This window comes from Zootoca vivipara, chromosome 13, assembly GCF_965207765.1.
Source record: "Zootoca vivipara chromosome 13, rZooViv2.hap1.1, whole genome shotgun sequence".
NCBI lineage: Eukaryota > Metazoa > Chordata > Lepidosauria > Squamata > Lacertidae > Zootoca > Zootoca vivipara.
This window is the reverse complement of record NC_142596.1, coordinates 18,376,255-18,394,391: the sequence shown is the minus strand read 5'-3', so window position 1 is coordinate 18,394,391 and position 18,137 is coordinate 18,376,255. Positions and strand designations below refer to the sequence as shown.

The 18,137-nt window shown below is 47.0% G+C and overlaps 1 protein-coding gene across 3 annotated transcripts in view; it reads right to left on the bottom strand.

Annotated features, from left to right (window-relative positions):
* The window catches only part of NTRK3 (neurotrophic receptor tyrosine kinase 3), a 406,625-nt gene that overhangs the window by 366,520 nt on the left and 21,968 nt on the right, over positions 1-18,137 (bottom strand). The gene's annotated exons all lie outside the window — the stretch shown is intronic.

The window sequence follows — 18,137 nt, the reverse complement described above, 5'->3', positions numbered from 1 at the left end:
GTATAGCCTTTTTTCCTTTTTAAAAGGTAAGTCCAGTTGAAGCAAGGGAGATGTAAAGTTTTTAGCACCGGGGGGTGGGAGGGGGGGAATGCATTGGTCCATCCTTGGGAATCAATATCAGTCATGATTATAAGGATATAAGAGAGCCTAACACAAAGCCATTGTGGGCAATGGACATTCAAAGGTGTAGCTTTTAAAGATGCTCATGTCTATACAATTTGAGAGATTTGGTTCATTAAAAAATACCAAGGAGGATGAGATAATTATTTTGAGAAATGGCAATCAGGTGTAGTTTTTGCAGGTTGGGGAGGAATCTGTTTTATGCCGCTTCCGGTTTTCTCTATGTAAACATGGAATGTCCTAAAATTGCTGTTTTTTATTCTTGGTACACCTTCCATACCAATAATTCAGCTAAAGAACTGTGAGACGTTTTATTTGAACTCCTCCTTGTTGCACGAAATCTTCTGAACAGCCTTCAAGGAAGGCTCCATGCAGAGGGCATGACAGTAGTGCAGCCTGGTTGTAGCCAGTGCATGTGCCACCAAAATGAGATCTATCTATTGGCATCCACACTGGTTGGGAAAGAGGGCAGTTGCCCCACCTCTGGATAAAGCTTTGTCTCCAGGTGCCTAGATAGATAAGATTTCAGAAGCTGGGAAATGAGGCAAAAAATGGATACACTATACCAGGCTTCCTCAACCTCAGCCCTGCAGATGTTTTTGGCCTACAACTCCCATGATCCCTAGCTAGCAGGACCAGTGGTCAGGGATGATGGGAATTGTAGTCTCAAAACATCTGGAGGGCCGAGGTTGAGGAAGCATGCACTATACTCTAATTTTTAATGAGAAGCTAGCCCACTCCTCTCTTTCCTCCCCCCCCCACACCTCATCCCGCTCCCACAACAAAATTCCTACAGACATCCATGGAAATGTAATTTATAGATAGCTGGCAAATAAAGCTAACTGCAGAGTGTTAGACTGGATGGGTCCCTTCCAACTCTACAATTCAATGAAATTATCTAGCAAGGACTCTCCTCCCTTCCAGAGGGGAGGGATTGCGCGTGGGACCCGCCTCCTGCATCTGCAGGGGGCGTGGTCGGCCCCACCAGCCTCTCCCCGCCGCCGCATCATACCCCTCTGCCAGCCAATAGGGCTCACGGGGGGCGGAGTCCAGCTCCGTTTAAGTGGCCGCGGCGGCAGGAGATTTTTCTCTTTGCATTCCTGCCCTCATCGGATCACCCGCCCTCCCTTCCTTTAGACCTGGCTTTTCTTTGACCTTGCTGTGGACTTCGGTTGGTCACCTTGGTTGCCCAAGGGGCCTGGTAGGAGTTTTTTATCCATTTGGCAAATTGGCACCGGCCTCTTGGGTTTTTTGCCTACCTCATAGCAATTTGTCACAACTTTTGGTATTGGCGGTTAGGCATTGGATTATTCAATATGTGGTGTATCTATGTTGTGTGTCGGAGGTCAGGTTAAGGCCATCACCTACCTCCTAGGGGTATCCCGTTAAGGGGATCCGGCGGTCGTGGATCCCGTCTGTTGCCCTACTTGGGTTAGGGCCATGGCACGACCCCCGGTGATGTCAGGGGAAGCTTCAGTTGTATTTGCATCAACTAGCTCCTCCCACTGTTCATTAACCACACTGGTAGGGTGGAGTCACGCGTTGCGTTCCCGTCCAATGCCTAAGCCAATACCACTCACATACTATAACCAACAAAGTTGTGGCCTTTATTTACCCATTAACCTAAAATCACGTGCCCTTGTGTCTTATTTACTCCACACGGGTGACGGGTCATTGACGCGCAAGTAGGAGTTGGAACCCACATCTCGCCAGGTCAAGTCCATTCTGCATGTCACACAAGAGGGCCTCCTGCTACATGCAGATAACTCTTTTGTCACCTTCAAGGCCCAACCGACACATCAGAAAACAGGGCAAGGTTTCAGGCAAGCTCCCGCATCTAGCTTTGGATCCTCAGACAAAGCAGAGAATCTTCACTAATGAGTATTTGGCTGCTCCTTTATCCTTCTGAGCCACCAGGCACTGAACCTTCTTTGCACCTGGCAACCCACACCGACCTTGTCTTTTCCTTCTAACAAGAATAAGGGGAAATGACCTTGCTTTTCAATCCCATTGGAAAGCAAAGACAGGCCTTTGTTCATGCCCAGGCATCAGAGAGGTGTTGCCTTTACATTCTTAAATCCACAAAGGTGTTAGAAGGCCTTAAGGAACCCACCTGCTGCCTTTGCTGCCAGATGGTGGCCTCCCATTGGCCAACAGTACAAGAGAACAATAACATCATAGTTTTGGAAGGGACCTCAAAGGGCATCTAGTCCAACTCTCTGCCAACAAGGACAGTCCACTACTACAGTGCCCTCAATAAGTTGCCATCCAGTCTCTGCTTAATTTCTAAGGAAGGATAGTCCACAAGTGTCCATGACCAAACAGCTTGTACTGTCAGCAGTTCTTAAGGGACCCCTGACCATTAGGTCCAGTCGTGTCCGACTCTGGGGTTGTGCGCTCATCTCACATTATTGGCCGAGGGAGCCGGCGTATAGCTTCCAGGTCATGTGGCCAGCATGACAAAGCCACTTCTGGCAAACCAGAGCAGCACACGGAAACGCCGTTTACCTTCCCGCTGTAGCGGTTCCTATTTATCTACTTGCATTTTGACTTGCTCTCGAACTGCTAGGTTGGCAGGAGCTGGGACCAAGCAACGGGAGCTCACCCCGTCACAGGGATTCGAACCGCCGACCTTCTGATCAGCAAGCCCTAGGCTCAGTGGTTTAACCCACAGCGCCACCTGGGTCAGCAGTTCTTAGAGAACCCTATTCCCCTCACAAAGCCACATTATACAGAGTGGCTAGGCAATCAAGCCCTCTCTCCAGTTAACTCTGGAAACTGCAGCTCTGTGGCAATGCTCCTCAACACCCTTAACAAACTACACTTCCCAGGATTCTCTGCGGCAAGTAAGGACTGCCTAAAATGACAAGAAAGGAGATTCAGACTAAACATTAGGAAGACTTTCTGAGAGGAAGAGCTGTTCAACAGTGGAAGTTCAACAGTGGAACAGTCTCCCTCGGAAGGTTGTGGGATCTCCTTCCTTGCAGGTTTTTAACCAGAGGTTGGGTGACCATTCGTTGTTGATCCTTTAGTTGAGATTTCTGCATCTAGCCCACCTCTACGATTCTATGACCCATTACTGCCCGATTCTTTTCCCTCTAGGCCTGTGGGCCTTTTCCGCACTCCACCTCAGTTTCTCCATTGGGACAGTTCAAAGTCCTGTGACAATTTCCAGCAGAGGGCAAGCTCTTTGTGAAGCTTTATTATTATTTTTTCTAACCACAGCCCCTTCAAGCGAGCAACTTTTTATTGCAGCGCACACAGGGAGATTGCACAGCCAAGGGCGCCCGCTGCCTCGGCATCCTCACCTACCTCTCCGCTGCTTCCCAATTGATTTGGTTTTAAAACAATAAACCCTGCTTTGAAAATGGGTTATGGGAAATATGCAGATTGGCTTTTCATCTACTTGAATTCTCGCCAGGAGGAGGAAGGAGCAGCCAAGTGAGACGAGGGAGGGAGGGGGAGAGAAAGGAAAGATGGAAAGAGGAGATGTGTGCAGGCAGGGTGAAGAGAGGGGAGGGAATGGCTGGGTGGCCACAGAGTCTAAGTCAAGGAATGGGGAAGCTATATCAGCCCCAAAGCCACCCTCCTCTTCTGGGCATCTTGCCTAAACTGAAATTTAAAGGAGGAACAGAAGCAAAAGTGATCATTAAGAAATTGTGTATCTGTTACAGAGTTGGCTGTTTTAACTCACGTTAGTTCTATGTAAATGTTTGGGTTACAAGCAGTCTTTAAATGGCATTTGTTTGATGTAATGTAAAATGCCTTGAATATACTTGCATAAAAATCTCAAATCTCATTTTTATTTGAAGGAATTAAAGGTAGATGGTGCTGATGGTTGGCACATCCTTAGCAGAGACCCTCAGAGGACTCATTGTTAGAATCATTTGCCTCTCTCCACCAACGAATGTGCTCTTGGGATTTGGTATAAGACTTGGACTACAGCCATCATTGAATTTTTACCTATGTTGCAGTCCTGCTCTAGAGTATACCAGGAGGTTGGAGAACTGGATAGCTCAGTTGGCTAGAGTGTGGTGCTGATAACGCCAAGGTTGCAGGTTCAATCCCTATATTGGACAACATATTCCTACATTGCAAAGGATTGGACTATGATGATCCTTAGGGTCCCTTCCAACTATCATTCTATGAACCTTTTTCAGCCTAAGGGCTAAATTATCTTATGGGCAACCCAGTGGAGGGCAAGCTCAGAAGCAAAAGTGGGCAGAGCAACAAATATTAATTTTATCTTTATTCAGTAGGCTAGTTCATGGGCAGGCAAACTAAGGCCTGGGGGCCGTATCTGGCCCAATCACTTTCTAAACCCCACCCACGGACGGTCTGGGAATCTGCGTGTTTTTACATGAGAAGAATGTGTCCTTTTATTTAAAATGCATCTCTGGGTTATTTGTGGGGCATAGGAATTCGTTCATTCCCCCTCCCCCCAAAAATATAGTCCGGCCCCCCACAAGGTCTGAGGGACAGTGGACTGGCCCCCTGCTGAAAAAGTTTGCTGACCCCTATGCTAGTTTCTATACAAACTCACACACCCTCTCTATCCTTCTCCATCCATGCAAGCAAGAGGCATTATCAGAACCCAAAGACACATAGTCAAGCAGGGTGAAATGCAGGGCCAGTGAAGAGAGATTTGGTGGAGCTAGGGAAGGGAGTGTGGAGAGAGTACCGAGGGCCAAAGAGAGGGGCTTGAAGTGTCGCATTCAGCTTCCGGGTCTGAGGTTCCCCAGCCCTGGTCTAAAGGGAATGAGAATGATGAATTGGCAGCTTCAGAACACACAGGGGACAATCTGTTCCTTGACGTAGATCACCAGCTCTCAAGTTTTGTTTTCACAGCTCGCTGAAAATTGCTGAAGGCTCTTCATGGAGCATTTAATAAACATTCTAATCTTCAGCGGTAGCATCTTTGTCAAAAGCAGCATCATATTATGAAAATCTCATGCTCTCAACCAAGCTTTTGAAAAGGGCCCCTTTAACCGGTGAATATGCAGAGGAAAATTAGCAGATGGCACAGCACCGTATTATGGAAATCTCAGCCCCTAGATTGCCTTCACATTTAATTTTAGTCCAAATCTGGTGGCAAACCTGCTGAGACATTTCACTAGTTTTAGGGTAATGTTTGGGTTCTATCAAAATCCTCCCAGATGTTTTGCCTGACTAAGAGACCCCAAATCGCATCACTTTCCCACCCCAGAGGAAATTTTGAAGCAATTCTATTAATATCACAGTGGTTCTCTCTGAAAGACAATGGTATGGTGCTTCAGAACTTCCAGGTTTAGGAAATTTATATCAATCTGGCTCCTAAATATGGAAAGTGAATCCTTTGAATGTTCATTTGAACTAAGTCCAATGGGACTCCCTTGGCCCGGCTGAGATGCCAGCTCCATTAGGCTCCTCCCTCCAAAAACTGTCACCCACCAGCAGCCATCCACATAATGAGAGAAGTGAGTCAAGGGAACTCCATCAGCTCAGCTGAGACCAGCAACTTTCAGCTCCTCCTCTCCCAAAACCGTTTGTTTCTGTCAGCTGCTAGAATTTTACAACTCAGATATAGTACCTGGGCTTACTTTTTTCTCCCTCCCTCTCCTTTGTTTTTCCCCCCTTTTCTTTCTTTTGCATCATGTCTTTTGGATGGAAAACCTGATGGTAAGGGCTGCCTTTTGACTGATCTTTGTGAACTGCTCTGGAAACCTTCTCGGGCTGGAGAGCTGGGATGCAGAAGTTGCAAATGAATGAATGAACAAACCCAACTGAGTTCTGTGAGGACAACGTCCTAGAAAGCAAGCATTGGACTGGATCCTTCCAGTCCAATTCCAGGAGATTTGGAAGAAGCCAGAATCAACCATTTCCAAAACAAGGCCAGCATAATCCCAGCTGATGGGAGAACCCCTCTCCCCTTGATGCCCCAAAGCCATTCAGCTAGGCCAAATTGAATGGCAAGCCCATGGAGGGATTGTGCCACAGAAGGCCAGTATCTCCAAGGCTTCGGTGTTTCCATATGGAAGAACGGGTTAACAGAAGAGATGGACTGCATGTAGAGAATTGGCTCTATTCTCTTCTGAGAGGTGAAAGCAACGGTGGGAAGCAGGGTGGCAAAGCAAGGCTGGAGGGAGCTTAGCTGCCAAGCGAGTCATTACAGCTCCCTGGAGGCGGCTCAGCAGCCATCTGTGCAAGAATCGATACAAGGCCTAGGTCTTCATTTCCAGACACACATCCCTGTCTATACACATTACAATTAACCAGCATGGGAGCCTTTCTGCCTCCCAGGGGGTGGTGAGAGAAAAGAAATCAGGACACCAAGTGGAGAGAAGAGACTGGTGAGGAAGGAGTGTGTGTTTGGGGAGCAACTGTGGCTCACCGGAAGAGCATCTGCTTTGCGTGCAAAAGGTCACAGGTTCAATCCATCCCAATCTCTAAGTAGATAGTATTGAACTAGATGGGCCAACAGTCTAATACAGGCATCCCCAAACTTCGGCCCTCCAGATGTTTTGGACTACAATTCCCATCTTCCCCAACCACTGTTCCTGTTAGCTAGGGATCATGGGAGTTGTAGGCCAAAACATCTGGAGGGCCGCAGTTTGGGGATGCCTGGTCAAATACAGCTTGCTAAGATCCCCTCAACGGTTTGGGATCATGCGATCTGAAAGGCTGTACAACTCATTGGCAGTGAATCTGCTTTTCATGCAAAGATCCCTGGCATCTCCAGGTAGGGCTGGGAGAGATTCCTGTCTGGAACCTGGAAAGCTTCTGCTAAATAGTACTGGGCCAGATGGACCCGTGATCTGACACCTGGTTCTAACTTTAGTGACCTCATATATGGGCTCAATGTAGCATTCTGATGGCTGTCATTGGGGAATGGAAAGAGTATGAAAACACAAAAACATTCCAAGCTGGGATAGCTCAGCTTAATCTCTTAATCTCAGGGTTGTGGGTTTCAAGCCCCAAGTTGGGCAAAAGATTCCTGCATTGCAGAGGGTTGCACAAGGTAACCCTCATCGTCCCTTCCAATTCTACAATTCTATGAGTCTATGATCTGCGGCTAAGAAATAGCTGCTAGCATTTTGCTGGGTCTGCTTCAAGATCATTATGATGGTTTTACTGTTTTGTATTGTTTTGGTTTTTCTGCTGTGCCTTTTTCTAAATAGCTTGGAGGCTTTTGAAGTGAGCAACTGGTAAGCCACACAGAAAAACAAACAGCACTCCTACAACAACACTCAAACCAGACTTGCAAATTGTCACTGGCCTGGTGGCCTCTTAGGTAATTCAGCTTTTCTTCACACGATCAGCTAAGCTGGAAACCTTACCTAAGGTTTGGGACATTTTTTTTCTCCCTTTCTTTCCTACCGCCGATGTTACTAATATAACTATGCAAAAGCAAAAAAGCTAGTTACTATTTTTGTATGTGTTTGGCCAGTGACTTTTGTGGATTTGCAAGGTTTTCCAATATAGATCCAATACTCTTTTAGCAATCAGCTTATCCCATTAAGGGCTAGTGGGACACAACTTTGGCTTCAAAAGTCCCCTTCCTAGTCTATTATGTGGATTGTGCCAGAGCTTAGAAAACCATTCCAGTCCATTTCCAAGCACAATACAAGGTTCTGAGTCTTTCTAATAAAGCCCTGTATGGCTTGGGATTTGGGTACCTGAAACCAACACTTGCTCCCATACTAGTGTGTTGTTGTAATTATACAATGCGACTACACTAGTTGGGGAACCCTTGGCAGCTTGAGGACCACATTCCATTCAGGGCAACTTTCTGGGGGACAGATACCAGTGGCAGGTGGGACCTGTGGCAAAAGTGAGCAGAACAACAAATGTAAATTTTATATTTGTATAGTAGGCTACTTTCTGCACACCCCCATATCCTCTATCCAGGCAAGCAGGAGGCATTAGCAGTGTCCAAGGAACACAGTCCAGCCAGGTGAAAACACTCAAGGAAGTTGCAAGGCTAGTGTGAGGGATGTGGCTTAGGAAATCCCATGGGTTTCCCCATTCCTGATTTATAGTGTTGGACTAGAATCCAGGTGTCCAGGGTTTGAATCCCCACTGCCTCACTGAGTGACCTTAGGCCAGTCAGGGTCTCTCAGCCAAATCTACATCACCCAACTGTTGTAAGGAGATCTGTGTGTGCCACTTTCAGTTCCTTGGAGGAAAGTGTAATAATAAGTAAGAAAACCTGCCTGTGCGCCTCATCATCTGCAAGGGAGTATCTGGTGGTAGGTACCCTTGAATATTAAATAAAGACACTCTCTATTGAAGGAGAACTTCCCTTTCATCAACTTTATTATCTTTTTGGAACCAGACAAAAGCCTTTCTTGTTTTGAGTATTAAACTCTCTTCTTTATCCAGTGCTTTTAATTGCTTGTTTTTGTTGTCATTTGGCATGGTGATACAGATTTTATCATCATTTTGTACATTCTCTTATGAACCACCCCGGGTGGGCCACTCCTGTTGTTCTCTCCAGGGAAACAGGAGCAATTTTCCCCTTACACAGCAGCTCAATAACTGTACAAAGGGAAAAAAACGAGTGGGGCATCTGTTCACTCCAATTTTCATAACTGCAGCTGCTCCTTTTAGCCCCACAGGCCTTAATGGAGTGATACAAATTGATTGGACCAAACATATTGGTCTAGTCAATTTGACACCCAACTGAGAAGGGGGCTGCTTCAAAGGACAGGCTTCAAGGAGGTACAGCTTCATGCTCCGCCACCGGGGGCGAAGAGCAGGTGTGTTGCCCCCAGTAGTGACGTAGCGGCGCGTTTTGGGAAGGGGCGCGTCGTGCGCAGGGGTGGGGCGCACGTTTTGGGGTGGGGCGGGCAGCGGCGATGGCGCCCCTGGGATCGCGTCACTCGGGACGTGCCACCCCCACCGTCCCTAACTTCCTACGCCCCTGATCATCCATCATCCTCATTCCACTTAGGTAGCAGCCGCACCTTAAATTTGAAGCAATATTACACCACAGTCATGGTGGCGGTGCCCCTCCCCCCAGCATTATTGGGACAGGACTTTGTTAAGAGTGCTGAACTATAATTCCCAGAGTTCCATGGAAAGACGAATTGATTGTTCAATCACTCTGGGAACTGTAGCTCTGGGAGGGGAATAAGGGCTTCCCAGCAACTCTCAGCACCCAGAGCAAACTCCACTTCCCAGGATTATTTGGTGGAAGCCATGAGTACGTAAAGTGGTACCATAGCTCTTTAAATGCATTGTTCAGCTATGGCCTTAGTCTAACAGTGGGATATTCCTCCCAAGATGCGTAGGTTTTATTTTCTTTTAAAATACACTGTACTTTTAATTCTGGGCGTTCATATTTTACTGTTTGCATACGCTGCTTTCCAAAAGGTAAAGGTTAAAAGCTAAAGGACGCCTGGACAGTTAAGTCCAGTGCAAGGCAACGATGGGGTGCAGTGCTCATCTTGCTTTTGAGGCTGAGGGAGCCAGCGTTTGTCCACAGACAGCTTTCCGCATCATGTGGCCAGCGTGACTAAACCGCTACTGGCACGCGGAGGACCGTGAAGAGTGCCAGAGCGCACGGAAACACTGTTTACCTTATAACTGCTTTGAAACTGTCATAATAAACAACTGGACCAAACTCCATTCTGGCCTGCCACTCTCAGAGCCAGCCTGCCCCTCATTCTCCCTCACAAACCACAAGCTGGCTTCCATCCCATACAAAAGAGGCTGCAACTCTGAGCAGCTCATTCGCGCCCCGAGTTGAATCACTCCGAAGCAAAGAGATGCATGAGTAACCTTTCCCACCTAGCAACCCTCTTAGTCACAGCTGCACATTTATTATGACCCAAAATCCACATCATCGGGAAAGCAGACAGAAAAACAACAACAGCTGCCGCCATTTCTACTGGAATATGCTGGGCCGAGTGCAGGGCAGAGAAGGTGGAGATGGTACTTCCAGGCCACCCCACTGGATTATGCTGCCCAAGGAAGCTGCTTCACGAGCAGGCCTTGATCCTGCCTCTTCTCAGCCTGAACTAGTCACTCCATGGTCTTAGCTGATCTCACTTCTGGCTCTTTCCCAACCACTACCCCACATTGATAAAACTGACTATTTTCTAGATTCTTCCCTGCCAGCACCCGTTAGAAAACGCTGGAGCCCTGGAAAGCAATTCAGATCCACAGACACTGGACAGATACGGTTAAACATTTACAGTAAGGTTGCAGCTCCCCAGCATCGGCGCCATCTATCAATTAATTCCCAGAGTCTCTGTGGGCGCAAGCCAGACACTGGAGAATTAGCATGTCTGGGGACGGCTGTGAGGACTCAAGTGGGAAGGTGGGGAGGGAGGAGAAACCAGGAGCACAGCTTCCCTTGCATGTGGCAAAGTCCCCCAAAGATTTTCAATCCAAGAGCGAGATCAGAGCTTTGCCCCCTGTACCCAATTCAGATCCTGACCTGGTAGGGCAGCATGTCAAGGCAGGAGGACCCTTAACGAATACAGGAGTCTGGAGCTCTGAAGATGCTCCAACAAGGAACAGGGAACAATCCGAACCTAAGCCCTTAATGCTGCAGGCACAGCCTGATTCTTAGCTACACCCGTACTGGAAGAGGACACAGCCTTTTCCGGTTAGCTACTGTGACAGAGTCTCGGGTGCTCCTGAAGACTATATTCTAGGATCAGTCCCGGATTTACAGAAACCATCCCAGTTTCTGATTTGATCCCAGAATGTCCCGCTTCTCCATACGACATCCCTATTTTCATCAGAGAAACGTTGGAGGGAACGGTATGCAACCCCCGTGCCAAGGAGATAGTAACTATACAACTTTAGAAGGCACTTGAAGGTAGCCCTGCATAGGAAAGTTTTTAATATTTGATGTTTTATCATGTTTTTGCATATGTTGGAAGCTGCCCAGAGTGGTTGGGGCAAGCCAGTCAGATGGGAGAGGTATAAAAAAATAAAATGATGATGATGATGATTGATAGAATAAAAGGTAAAGGTAAAGGGACCCCTGACCATTAGGTCCAGTCATAACCGACTCTGGGGTTGCGCGCTCATCTCACATTATTGGCCGAGGGAGCCGGCGTATAGCTTCCAGGTCATGTGGCCAGCATGACAAAGCCGCTTCTGGCAAACCAGAGCAGCACATGGAAACGCTGTTTACCTTCCCGCTGTAGCAGTTCCTATTTATTTACTTGCATTTTGACGTGCTTTCGAACTGCTAGGTTGGCAGGAGCTGGGACCGAGCAACAGGAGCTCACCCCGTCACAGGGATTCAAACCGCCGACCTTCTGATCAGCAAGTCCTAGGCTCAGTGGTTTAACCACAGCGCCACCTGGTATGTCTCTATTTTCATCAGAAAAATGTTGGAGGCTATGCAGTGAAATCAGAGGAAAATGATGCCTGGGGTAAAGGGCAGAACCACAGGGTCGCCTGACAGCAGTGCTTCTGGAGCAGCACCCTTGCTCCTCAGGATCCTGCCCCCATCATTCGACAAACAGGAATTTGAATGGGTCACATTTACACCATACATTCAGAGTTCTATAGCACCACTTTAAGCAGGCATGGCTTCTCCCAAGAATCATGGCAGTTGTGGTTTGTTGAGGGTTCTGACAGTTGTGGGGATACCTTTGAAGGTGACCTGGAAACTACAACTAATCCAGAATGTGGCAGCCAGACTGGTGACTGGGAGTGGCCACCGAGACCACATAACACCGATCCTGAAAAACCTACACTGGCTCCCAGTACGTTTCCGAGCACAATTCAAAGTGTTGGCGCTGACCTTTAAAGCCTTAAACGGCCTCGGCCCAGTATACCTGAAGGAGCGTCTCCACTCCCATTGTTCAGCCTGCACACTGCGGTCCAGCTCCGAGGGCCTTCTGGCAGTTCCCCTACTGCGGGAAGTGAGGTTACAGGGAACCAGGCAGAGGGCCTTCTCGGTAGTGGCGCCCGCCCTTTGGAACGCCCTCTCATCAGAGGTCAAGGAAATAAACAGCTTTCTGACTTTTAGAAGACGTCTGAAGTTTAGAGAAGTTTTTAATGTTTGATGTTTTATCTCAGTTTTAATGTTATGTTGGGAGCTGCCCAGAGTGGCTGGGGAAACCCAGCCAGATGAGCAGGGTATAAATAATGATTTGTTGTTGTTGTTGTCGTTGTTATCATGAGATTCCTGTCCCCACCCAGCTAGTCTCCTGAGGGGTTTCACAATCAATCTCTCACCCCAGAGAACTCTGGGAAACGTAACTCTTGGCGGGGGGCGGGGGGCGGACAGGAGTCAGCTTAGTTGATGGAGCATGAGACTCTTTAATATCAGGGTCGTGGGTTCAAGCCTCATGTTGGGCAAAAGATTCCTGCATTGCAAGCGTTGAACTAGATGGCCCTGGGGGTCCCTTCCAACACTACAGTTCTTTGATTCTATGATTCCTAACAACACTCATCCCCCTTAGCAAACTACAGCTCCCATAATTCTTTGGAGGAAGCCATGATTGTTCAATGTGGTATCAGAGTGCTTTAAAGCAGGCATCCCCAAACTCGGCCCTCCAGATGTTTTGGGACTACAACTCCCATCTTCCCCAACCACTGGCCCTGTTAGCTAGGGATCATGGGAGTTGTAGGCCAAAACATCTGGAGGGCTGCAGTTTGGGGGTGCCTGCTTTAAAGTATGGTGTGAATGTGGTCCTGGACAGAAACTAGTTTTTGCAGGACAGATGTGACAAATATGGGCAAAGGGGCAAATACTTCACACTCTTTCTCTCCCAAGTCTGCTTTCCTTGCTTGGTGACCCCTCCTCAGCCTTGCCTGCCATTTCCACTCACTGGCCCCATGCTGACACTAAGCGTTCTCTCCATCCTTGGCTCATGGTCTTTTCACACAAAAGTCCACCCCTGGCAAGCCTAATACAGGTGGGGGAATGTGATGTCATTGTTGATCAGTTGGGAGGAAGAAAGCCTTGCCAATTTGCTGGAAATCACTCTGATATCTACCTAAGGATAGGAAGAAAGTTGATTCACTTTCAAACTTACAGGCAAACCTTCCTAATTCACACTTTCTGAAAACAACACACAAACTGAAATGCAGCCATCGTTCAAAAATCGCAGTTCTACGCTTTTTGCAAGGCAGTTCTCCAACTAAGTAATGTGTGCGCGCAAACGCATGCACCATGTTCACGCAACGCCTCTCCTTGTGTACATATGACTATTTCACCACAGGTTGTTATGTACGAAGTCAAGATGTTCCAAAATCAATGCAGCCTCCCCTGGGCGAAAAATTCCCCATGACAACAAGCCTCCTATCACCACACTCAAGTCTCTCCCCCCCCCAATGCTCTTGAAGCTTTTGTGCCAAGAGATCCAACCCTCTTTTCAGCCACAGCTCCCTTCCCTCTCTGCATGGAGAGGGAAGCAACCATTCAAGGCATCCCCTTCCCAGTCATCCTTCTTCCCCCAATGCTTTATTCGCCAGATGCTGCTGGGTACCTGGAATCTATTCTTCCACTCTGCTGTGTGTTCTTCTTGTACACTGTGCTGCCCTCTCGTGGCTCAAACTGCACTTGGTGAAAGAAGAACTACAGTTCTGTCAGAGAAAGAGGGAGGGCTTCTTGGTTCAACAGAAAGCTGCATGTACCCATCTTCCAACACAAGATAAATATTTCCTTGGTGGGTGCCTGACAAATACCTCTTCGTTGTCTATTTATTAGCATCATCAATGTACAAGCACTTTTTACAGGGCAACATAAACAACAAGGCAGGTCACTGCCTAGAGGAGACGACCAGTCTAAATCAGTGTTTCCCAAACTTGGGTCTCCGGCTGTTTTTGGACTACAACTCCCATCATCCGTAACTAGCAGGACCAGTGGTCAGGGATGATGGGAATTGTAGTCCAAAAGCTGGAAACCCAAGTCTGGGAAACACTGGCCAAAATTTGATAGAAAAGAGAGAGAAGGGATGGTCGCAGGACCAGGGTAATAGGGCCAGACTACAGGACCAGAGAGAACCTTCTTAGAGTTATTAATTCCTTTACAACCAGGATAAGCCAGTTATGAACCTTGTGGGCTGCATATGTCCATCAACAACCATCTAGTGGTGCACAGGACAAGAGGGAAAGGTGAATTAAGCAATGGATGCAGCTCTTCCCTTTCAACAGTAGGCTACATCCCAGCTACACAAAAGCTACACACACCCCTCTCCATCAAAGCAAACATAAGGCACCATCACAATTTAAGGAAACATTTCAGCCTGGCAAAACCCAGCCTCATGTGCAAAGGGGGAAAAGCTGGATAGAGTGTCTTGGAGGGCTAATTTCTGTTCATAGACTTGAAGATTAATAAATAATAATAATAATAATAATAATAATAATAATAATAATAATAATAATAGCTGTTTGACGGTGGAATGTCCACTGTCCAATGGGGGAGTCCCCTTGGGAGATGGAGGTTTTAAAGCAGAGGTTGGATAGCCATCTGCCTTTGGTTTTTAGCTGAGATTCCTGCATTGCAGGGGGTTGGACTAGATGATCCTTGGGATCCCTTCCAACTCCAAGATCCTACACAAGTCAAACAGCAAGTCAAACAGAGGTGGTAGACAACTTCTCAGAAGGGATAAAGGCTGAATTTTCAGATCCATTTGAAAGCCTGTCTGACATCTGGTGGTCAGTTTTTTATGTCTCTTTCCTCTCTCTCTCTCTCTCTCAAGCCATCTGGTAGGGCTGCCAAATTATTGTTGTTATTTAAATGGTCTTGCTTCTGTAACTTTTAAGACAAGCAGCCTGACACCCAGAAATAAAATAGGGAAAATATTGCCACGCCCACATTCTCTCTGGGCCGGGGGTAAAACCTTCCAATATTAATTTATGGGCACCAAGTTGCCATTCTAAAAGCACAGCGGCTGGCTCAGGTTTACAGAAGCAAAGCCAGTTGAAAATAAATAGAGCCTATGCCCCCCCCCAACAGCATATGAATCAATATGGCTAACCTGACCCAACAACCTCCCCCCTCCCCAAACACACACACAAGCTGCATTGCAATCAATTGAATGCAACCAACCGGGCCCAAGACCCCCTAACTTCTCGCATTATCAATGAAAAGAAGTAAATACATAAAGAAAGGGCCTGCCCACATAATGCTGACACAAACCCTTACAGTAATAATAGGCAATAGAACAAAAGAACAATGCCCCATCTCTCTCTTCCCCCCTCCCTTCCCCCCCCCCAGATGCAAGATGTCTACGATAAAAGTGTCACTCACTAAATGGAATCAAGCTGTGAAAAGGACTATGATCTGAAAGTGGAGACAACAGAGATACCTTTCCCTGTTTATCTGTATGTTTTATAACACACACAAAAACTTTAATAAAAACTCATTTTAAAAAGTTGCAAACTTGGAACCCAACACCTTACAATTCCTGGACCCTTAGAGGTTATTCCAATTGCTACCTTCTTCCACTGCACTTGGGTGGCCCATGCATTGAACAATCCTCTGATTGAAGGAGTACCCTGTTTGGGCACCCGTCTGGTCCAAGTCCAGGTTAAATATATATACATACAGTATATATTAATCTGATGGGAGGGCAGTGGAGAGTCTTAAAGTTGTCCGTCAACAGCAGGAGCACACAAGTCACAACCTTCCCCATTGAGATGCACTGTATTCCTATTTGATAGTAATCCCTTCCAACTGGGGACGCGGGTGGTGCTGTGGTCTAAACCACTGAGCCTAGGGCTTGCCGATCGGAAGGTTGGCGGATCGAATCCCCGCAACGGGGTGAGCTCCTGTTGCTCAGTGCCAGCTCCTGCCCATCTAGCAGTTCGAAAGCACATCAAGTGCAAGTAGATAAATAGGTACCGCTACAGCGGGAAGGTAAATGGCATTTCCATGTGCTGCTCTGGTTTCGCCAGAAGTGGCTTAGTCATGCTGGCCACATGACCTGGAAAAACTGTCTGTGGACAAACGTCAGCTCCCTTGGCCAGTAAAGTGAGATGAGCACTGCAACCCTAGAGTCGTTTGCGACTGGACTTAACTGCCAGCGGTCCTTTACCTTTACCTTTTAATCCCTTCTAAATCTGGATATTTATTAATCTATGGGGGATAATGCAAATCAGTGTTGTTGTTTTATTTTGGATGGTGTCTAAGTGATCAACCTGTCCCCTGGGGTGCCAGGAAGCCTTTTCAACCTAGGCTGGTCCTATCAATCTGCTCCCACAACTGCCTCTTGTGTGTGTGTGTGTGTGTGTGTGTGTGTGTGTGTGTGTGTGTGTGTGTGTGTGTTTGGAAAGCGTTTAGCCCAGGATCTGCACAAATACACACAGTGGAAAAAGTGTTTTAATCCCTGAGCCTATTTCCAGAGAGAGATTCGGGTACCCCTGAGCTGCTCCCAAATTCTTGGCGCATGCTGCTTCCTTGGAAGGAAGAATTAAGACACATAAACCTTTCCTTTGCATGGTATATTTTTAGATATGGGAAAGTGACTGGCAAGAGGACCCTCGTTACTTCAAGATGCAAAGGGGGGGGGAACCTTCAGCCACAGTGTGCTCATAGATCCTGCTTTCCCCTCCCGCTGCCTTCTAAAATTAGATGGTCCTGTCTTTTCTGGTGTGTGTAAGATCCCAGCCTATTTATAAAGAGCACTCAGAAAGCAAGTTGGATCACTGATCCACTGGACCTGACAGGCTTCCAGCCAGTTTTGCACACTGTGCTTCTGGGGAAAGCTGCAGTTTCTTAGAAGGTTCATAGGGCGAGATCAGAAAAGGTGGGCGAACTTTTCTGAAAGCAGGGGCGACTTCAAGGAGTAGAGCATCTTTTCCCCAATATATACTATAGATGCTACCCCATTCATTACCCCCATTTTCAGTCATGGTATATTAAGGTCCCGTATATGTCATGGACTAATTACTTGCTTCCCTAATAATTGCTTTTGCCACTTCCTTTAGAGGAAGAGCTGTAACTCAGTAGCAGAGCATCTGTGTACAATTGCCGATTTGCATATTTCAAGTGCTGTGTACGCAAGCCGTACACTTGTTGGATGTTACATCGGAATAACCGTTCAACTATTTGTGCACACCAGTTGTACACTCATTGACTGTAATGTGTGAAAACCCCTCCTCAGTAGACATGTGGCAGGGGTAGCCTAACAGACCTCACTGGTGTGACGTCCCACGAGATCTAAGCACCTGCTCAAGATTCTACACCTCCTAATCAAGGGTAAACTCTGAATGGCAGCTTTAAATATTGGAAATAAAAATATATTAAATAAAACATCTGCAATGCACTGGAGGTCCCATGGCAATCAGTCCAACCTGAAAACTCGTGGAAAATAAAGCTTGAAATTTGCTCATCTACAGTAACTAATTTGCAGAACCCAATTTAGTCCTGCCATTAGAAATCCCGTAACTGAGTCATTAGCAAAACAGTGGGCAAGAGACAGTACCCACTTGCATATGTCCAGAGATTCAGAAGCTGAGGACTCCGGGGAGCCCAGAATTTCCACCCACAGATAAGGCTGCCTGTTGTCTCTCCATATTGATTTTACTACTCTGGCCCACCTACTTTCCATTCAGCCTTCACCAGGGCTATTTTTGCTCAATCACAGGAACGAATTGAAACATTCAGTGACTGGTGACGTGGGCAAAAACTGCAGGTAGCCATGCTGAAATGGCACAGAGAGCCAGCCAAACTGATTGCCCTCAGAGGAGGCTGCTTGTCGCATCTCTGCATGAGTCACTGATCTGAGCTTGTTACCTACTTCCAGAAGCACATTCAGAAACACACAGGATAGGCTCTCCTGGTGGTAAGTAATTCTTACTCTTCCACCACTGTCTAAAAGTGAACCTTTGGAGGTGTGAGGGTGGAGTGCTCCTGCATTTGTAATTCAAAGCGTCTTCTATCAACAATTTAGAAAGAGATGCCAATAGTTGTACACAAGCTATTTTGCTATGGGATGCTGATTCTCTCCTTCTGTCACATTCACACACCCACTTCTGTCACTCTAAGGAGATCAAGGCAGCATAAATGATTCTCACCCTCCCAGATTTTATCCACTTGAGGAGTAGGTTAGTCAGAG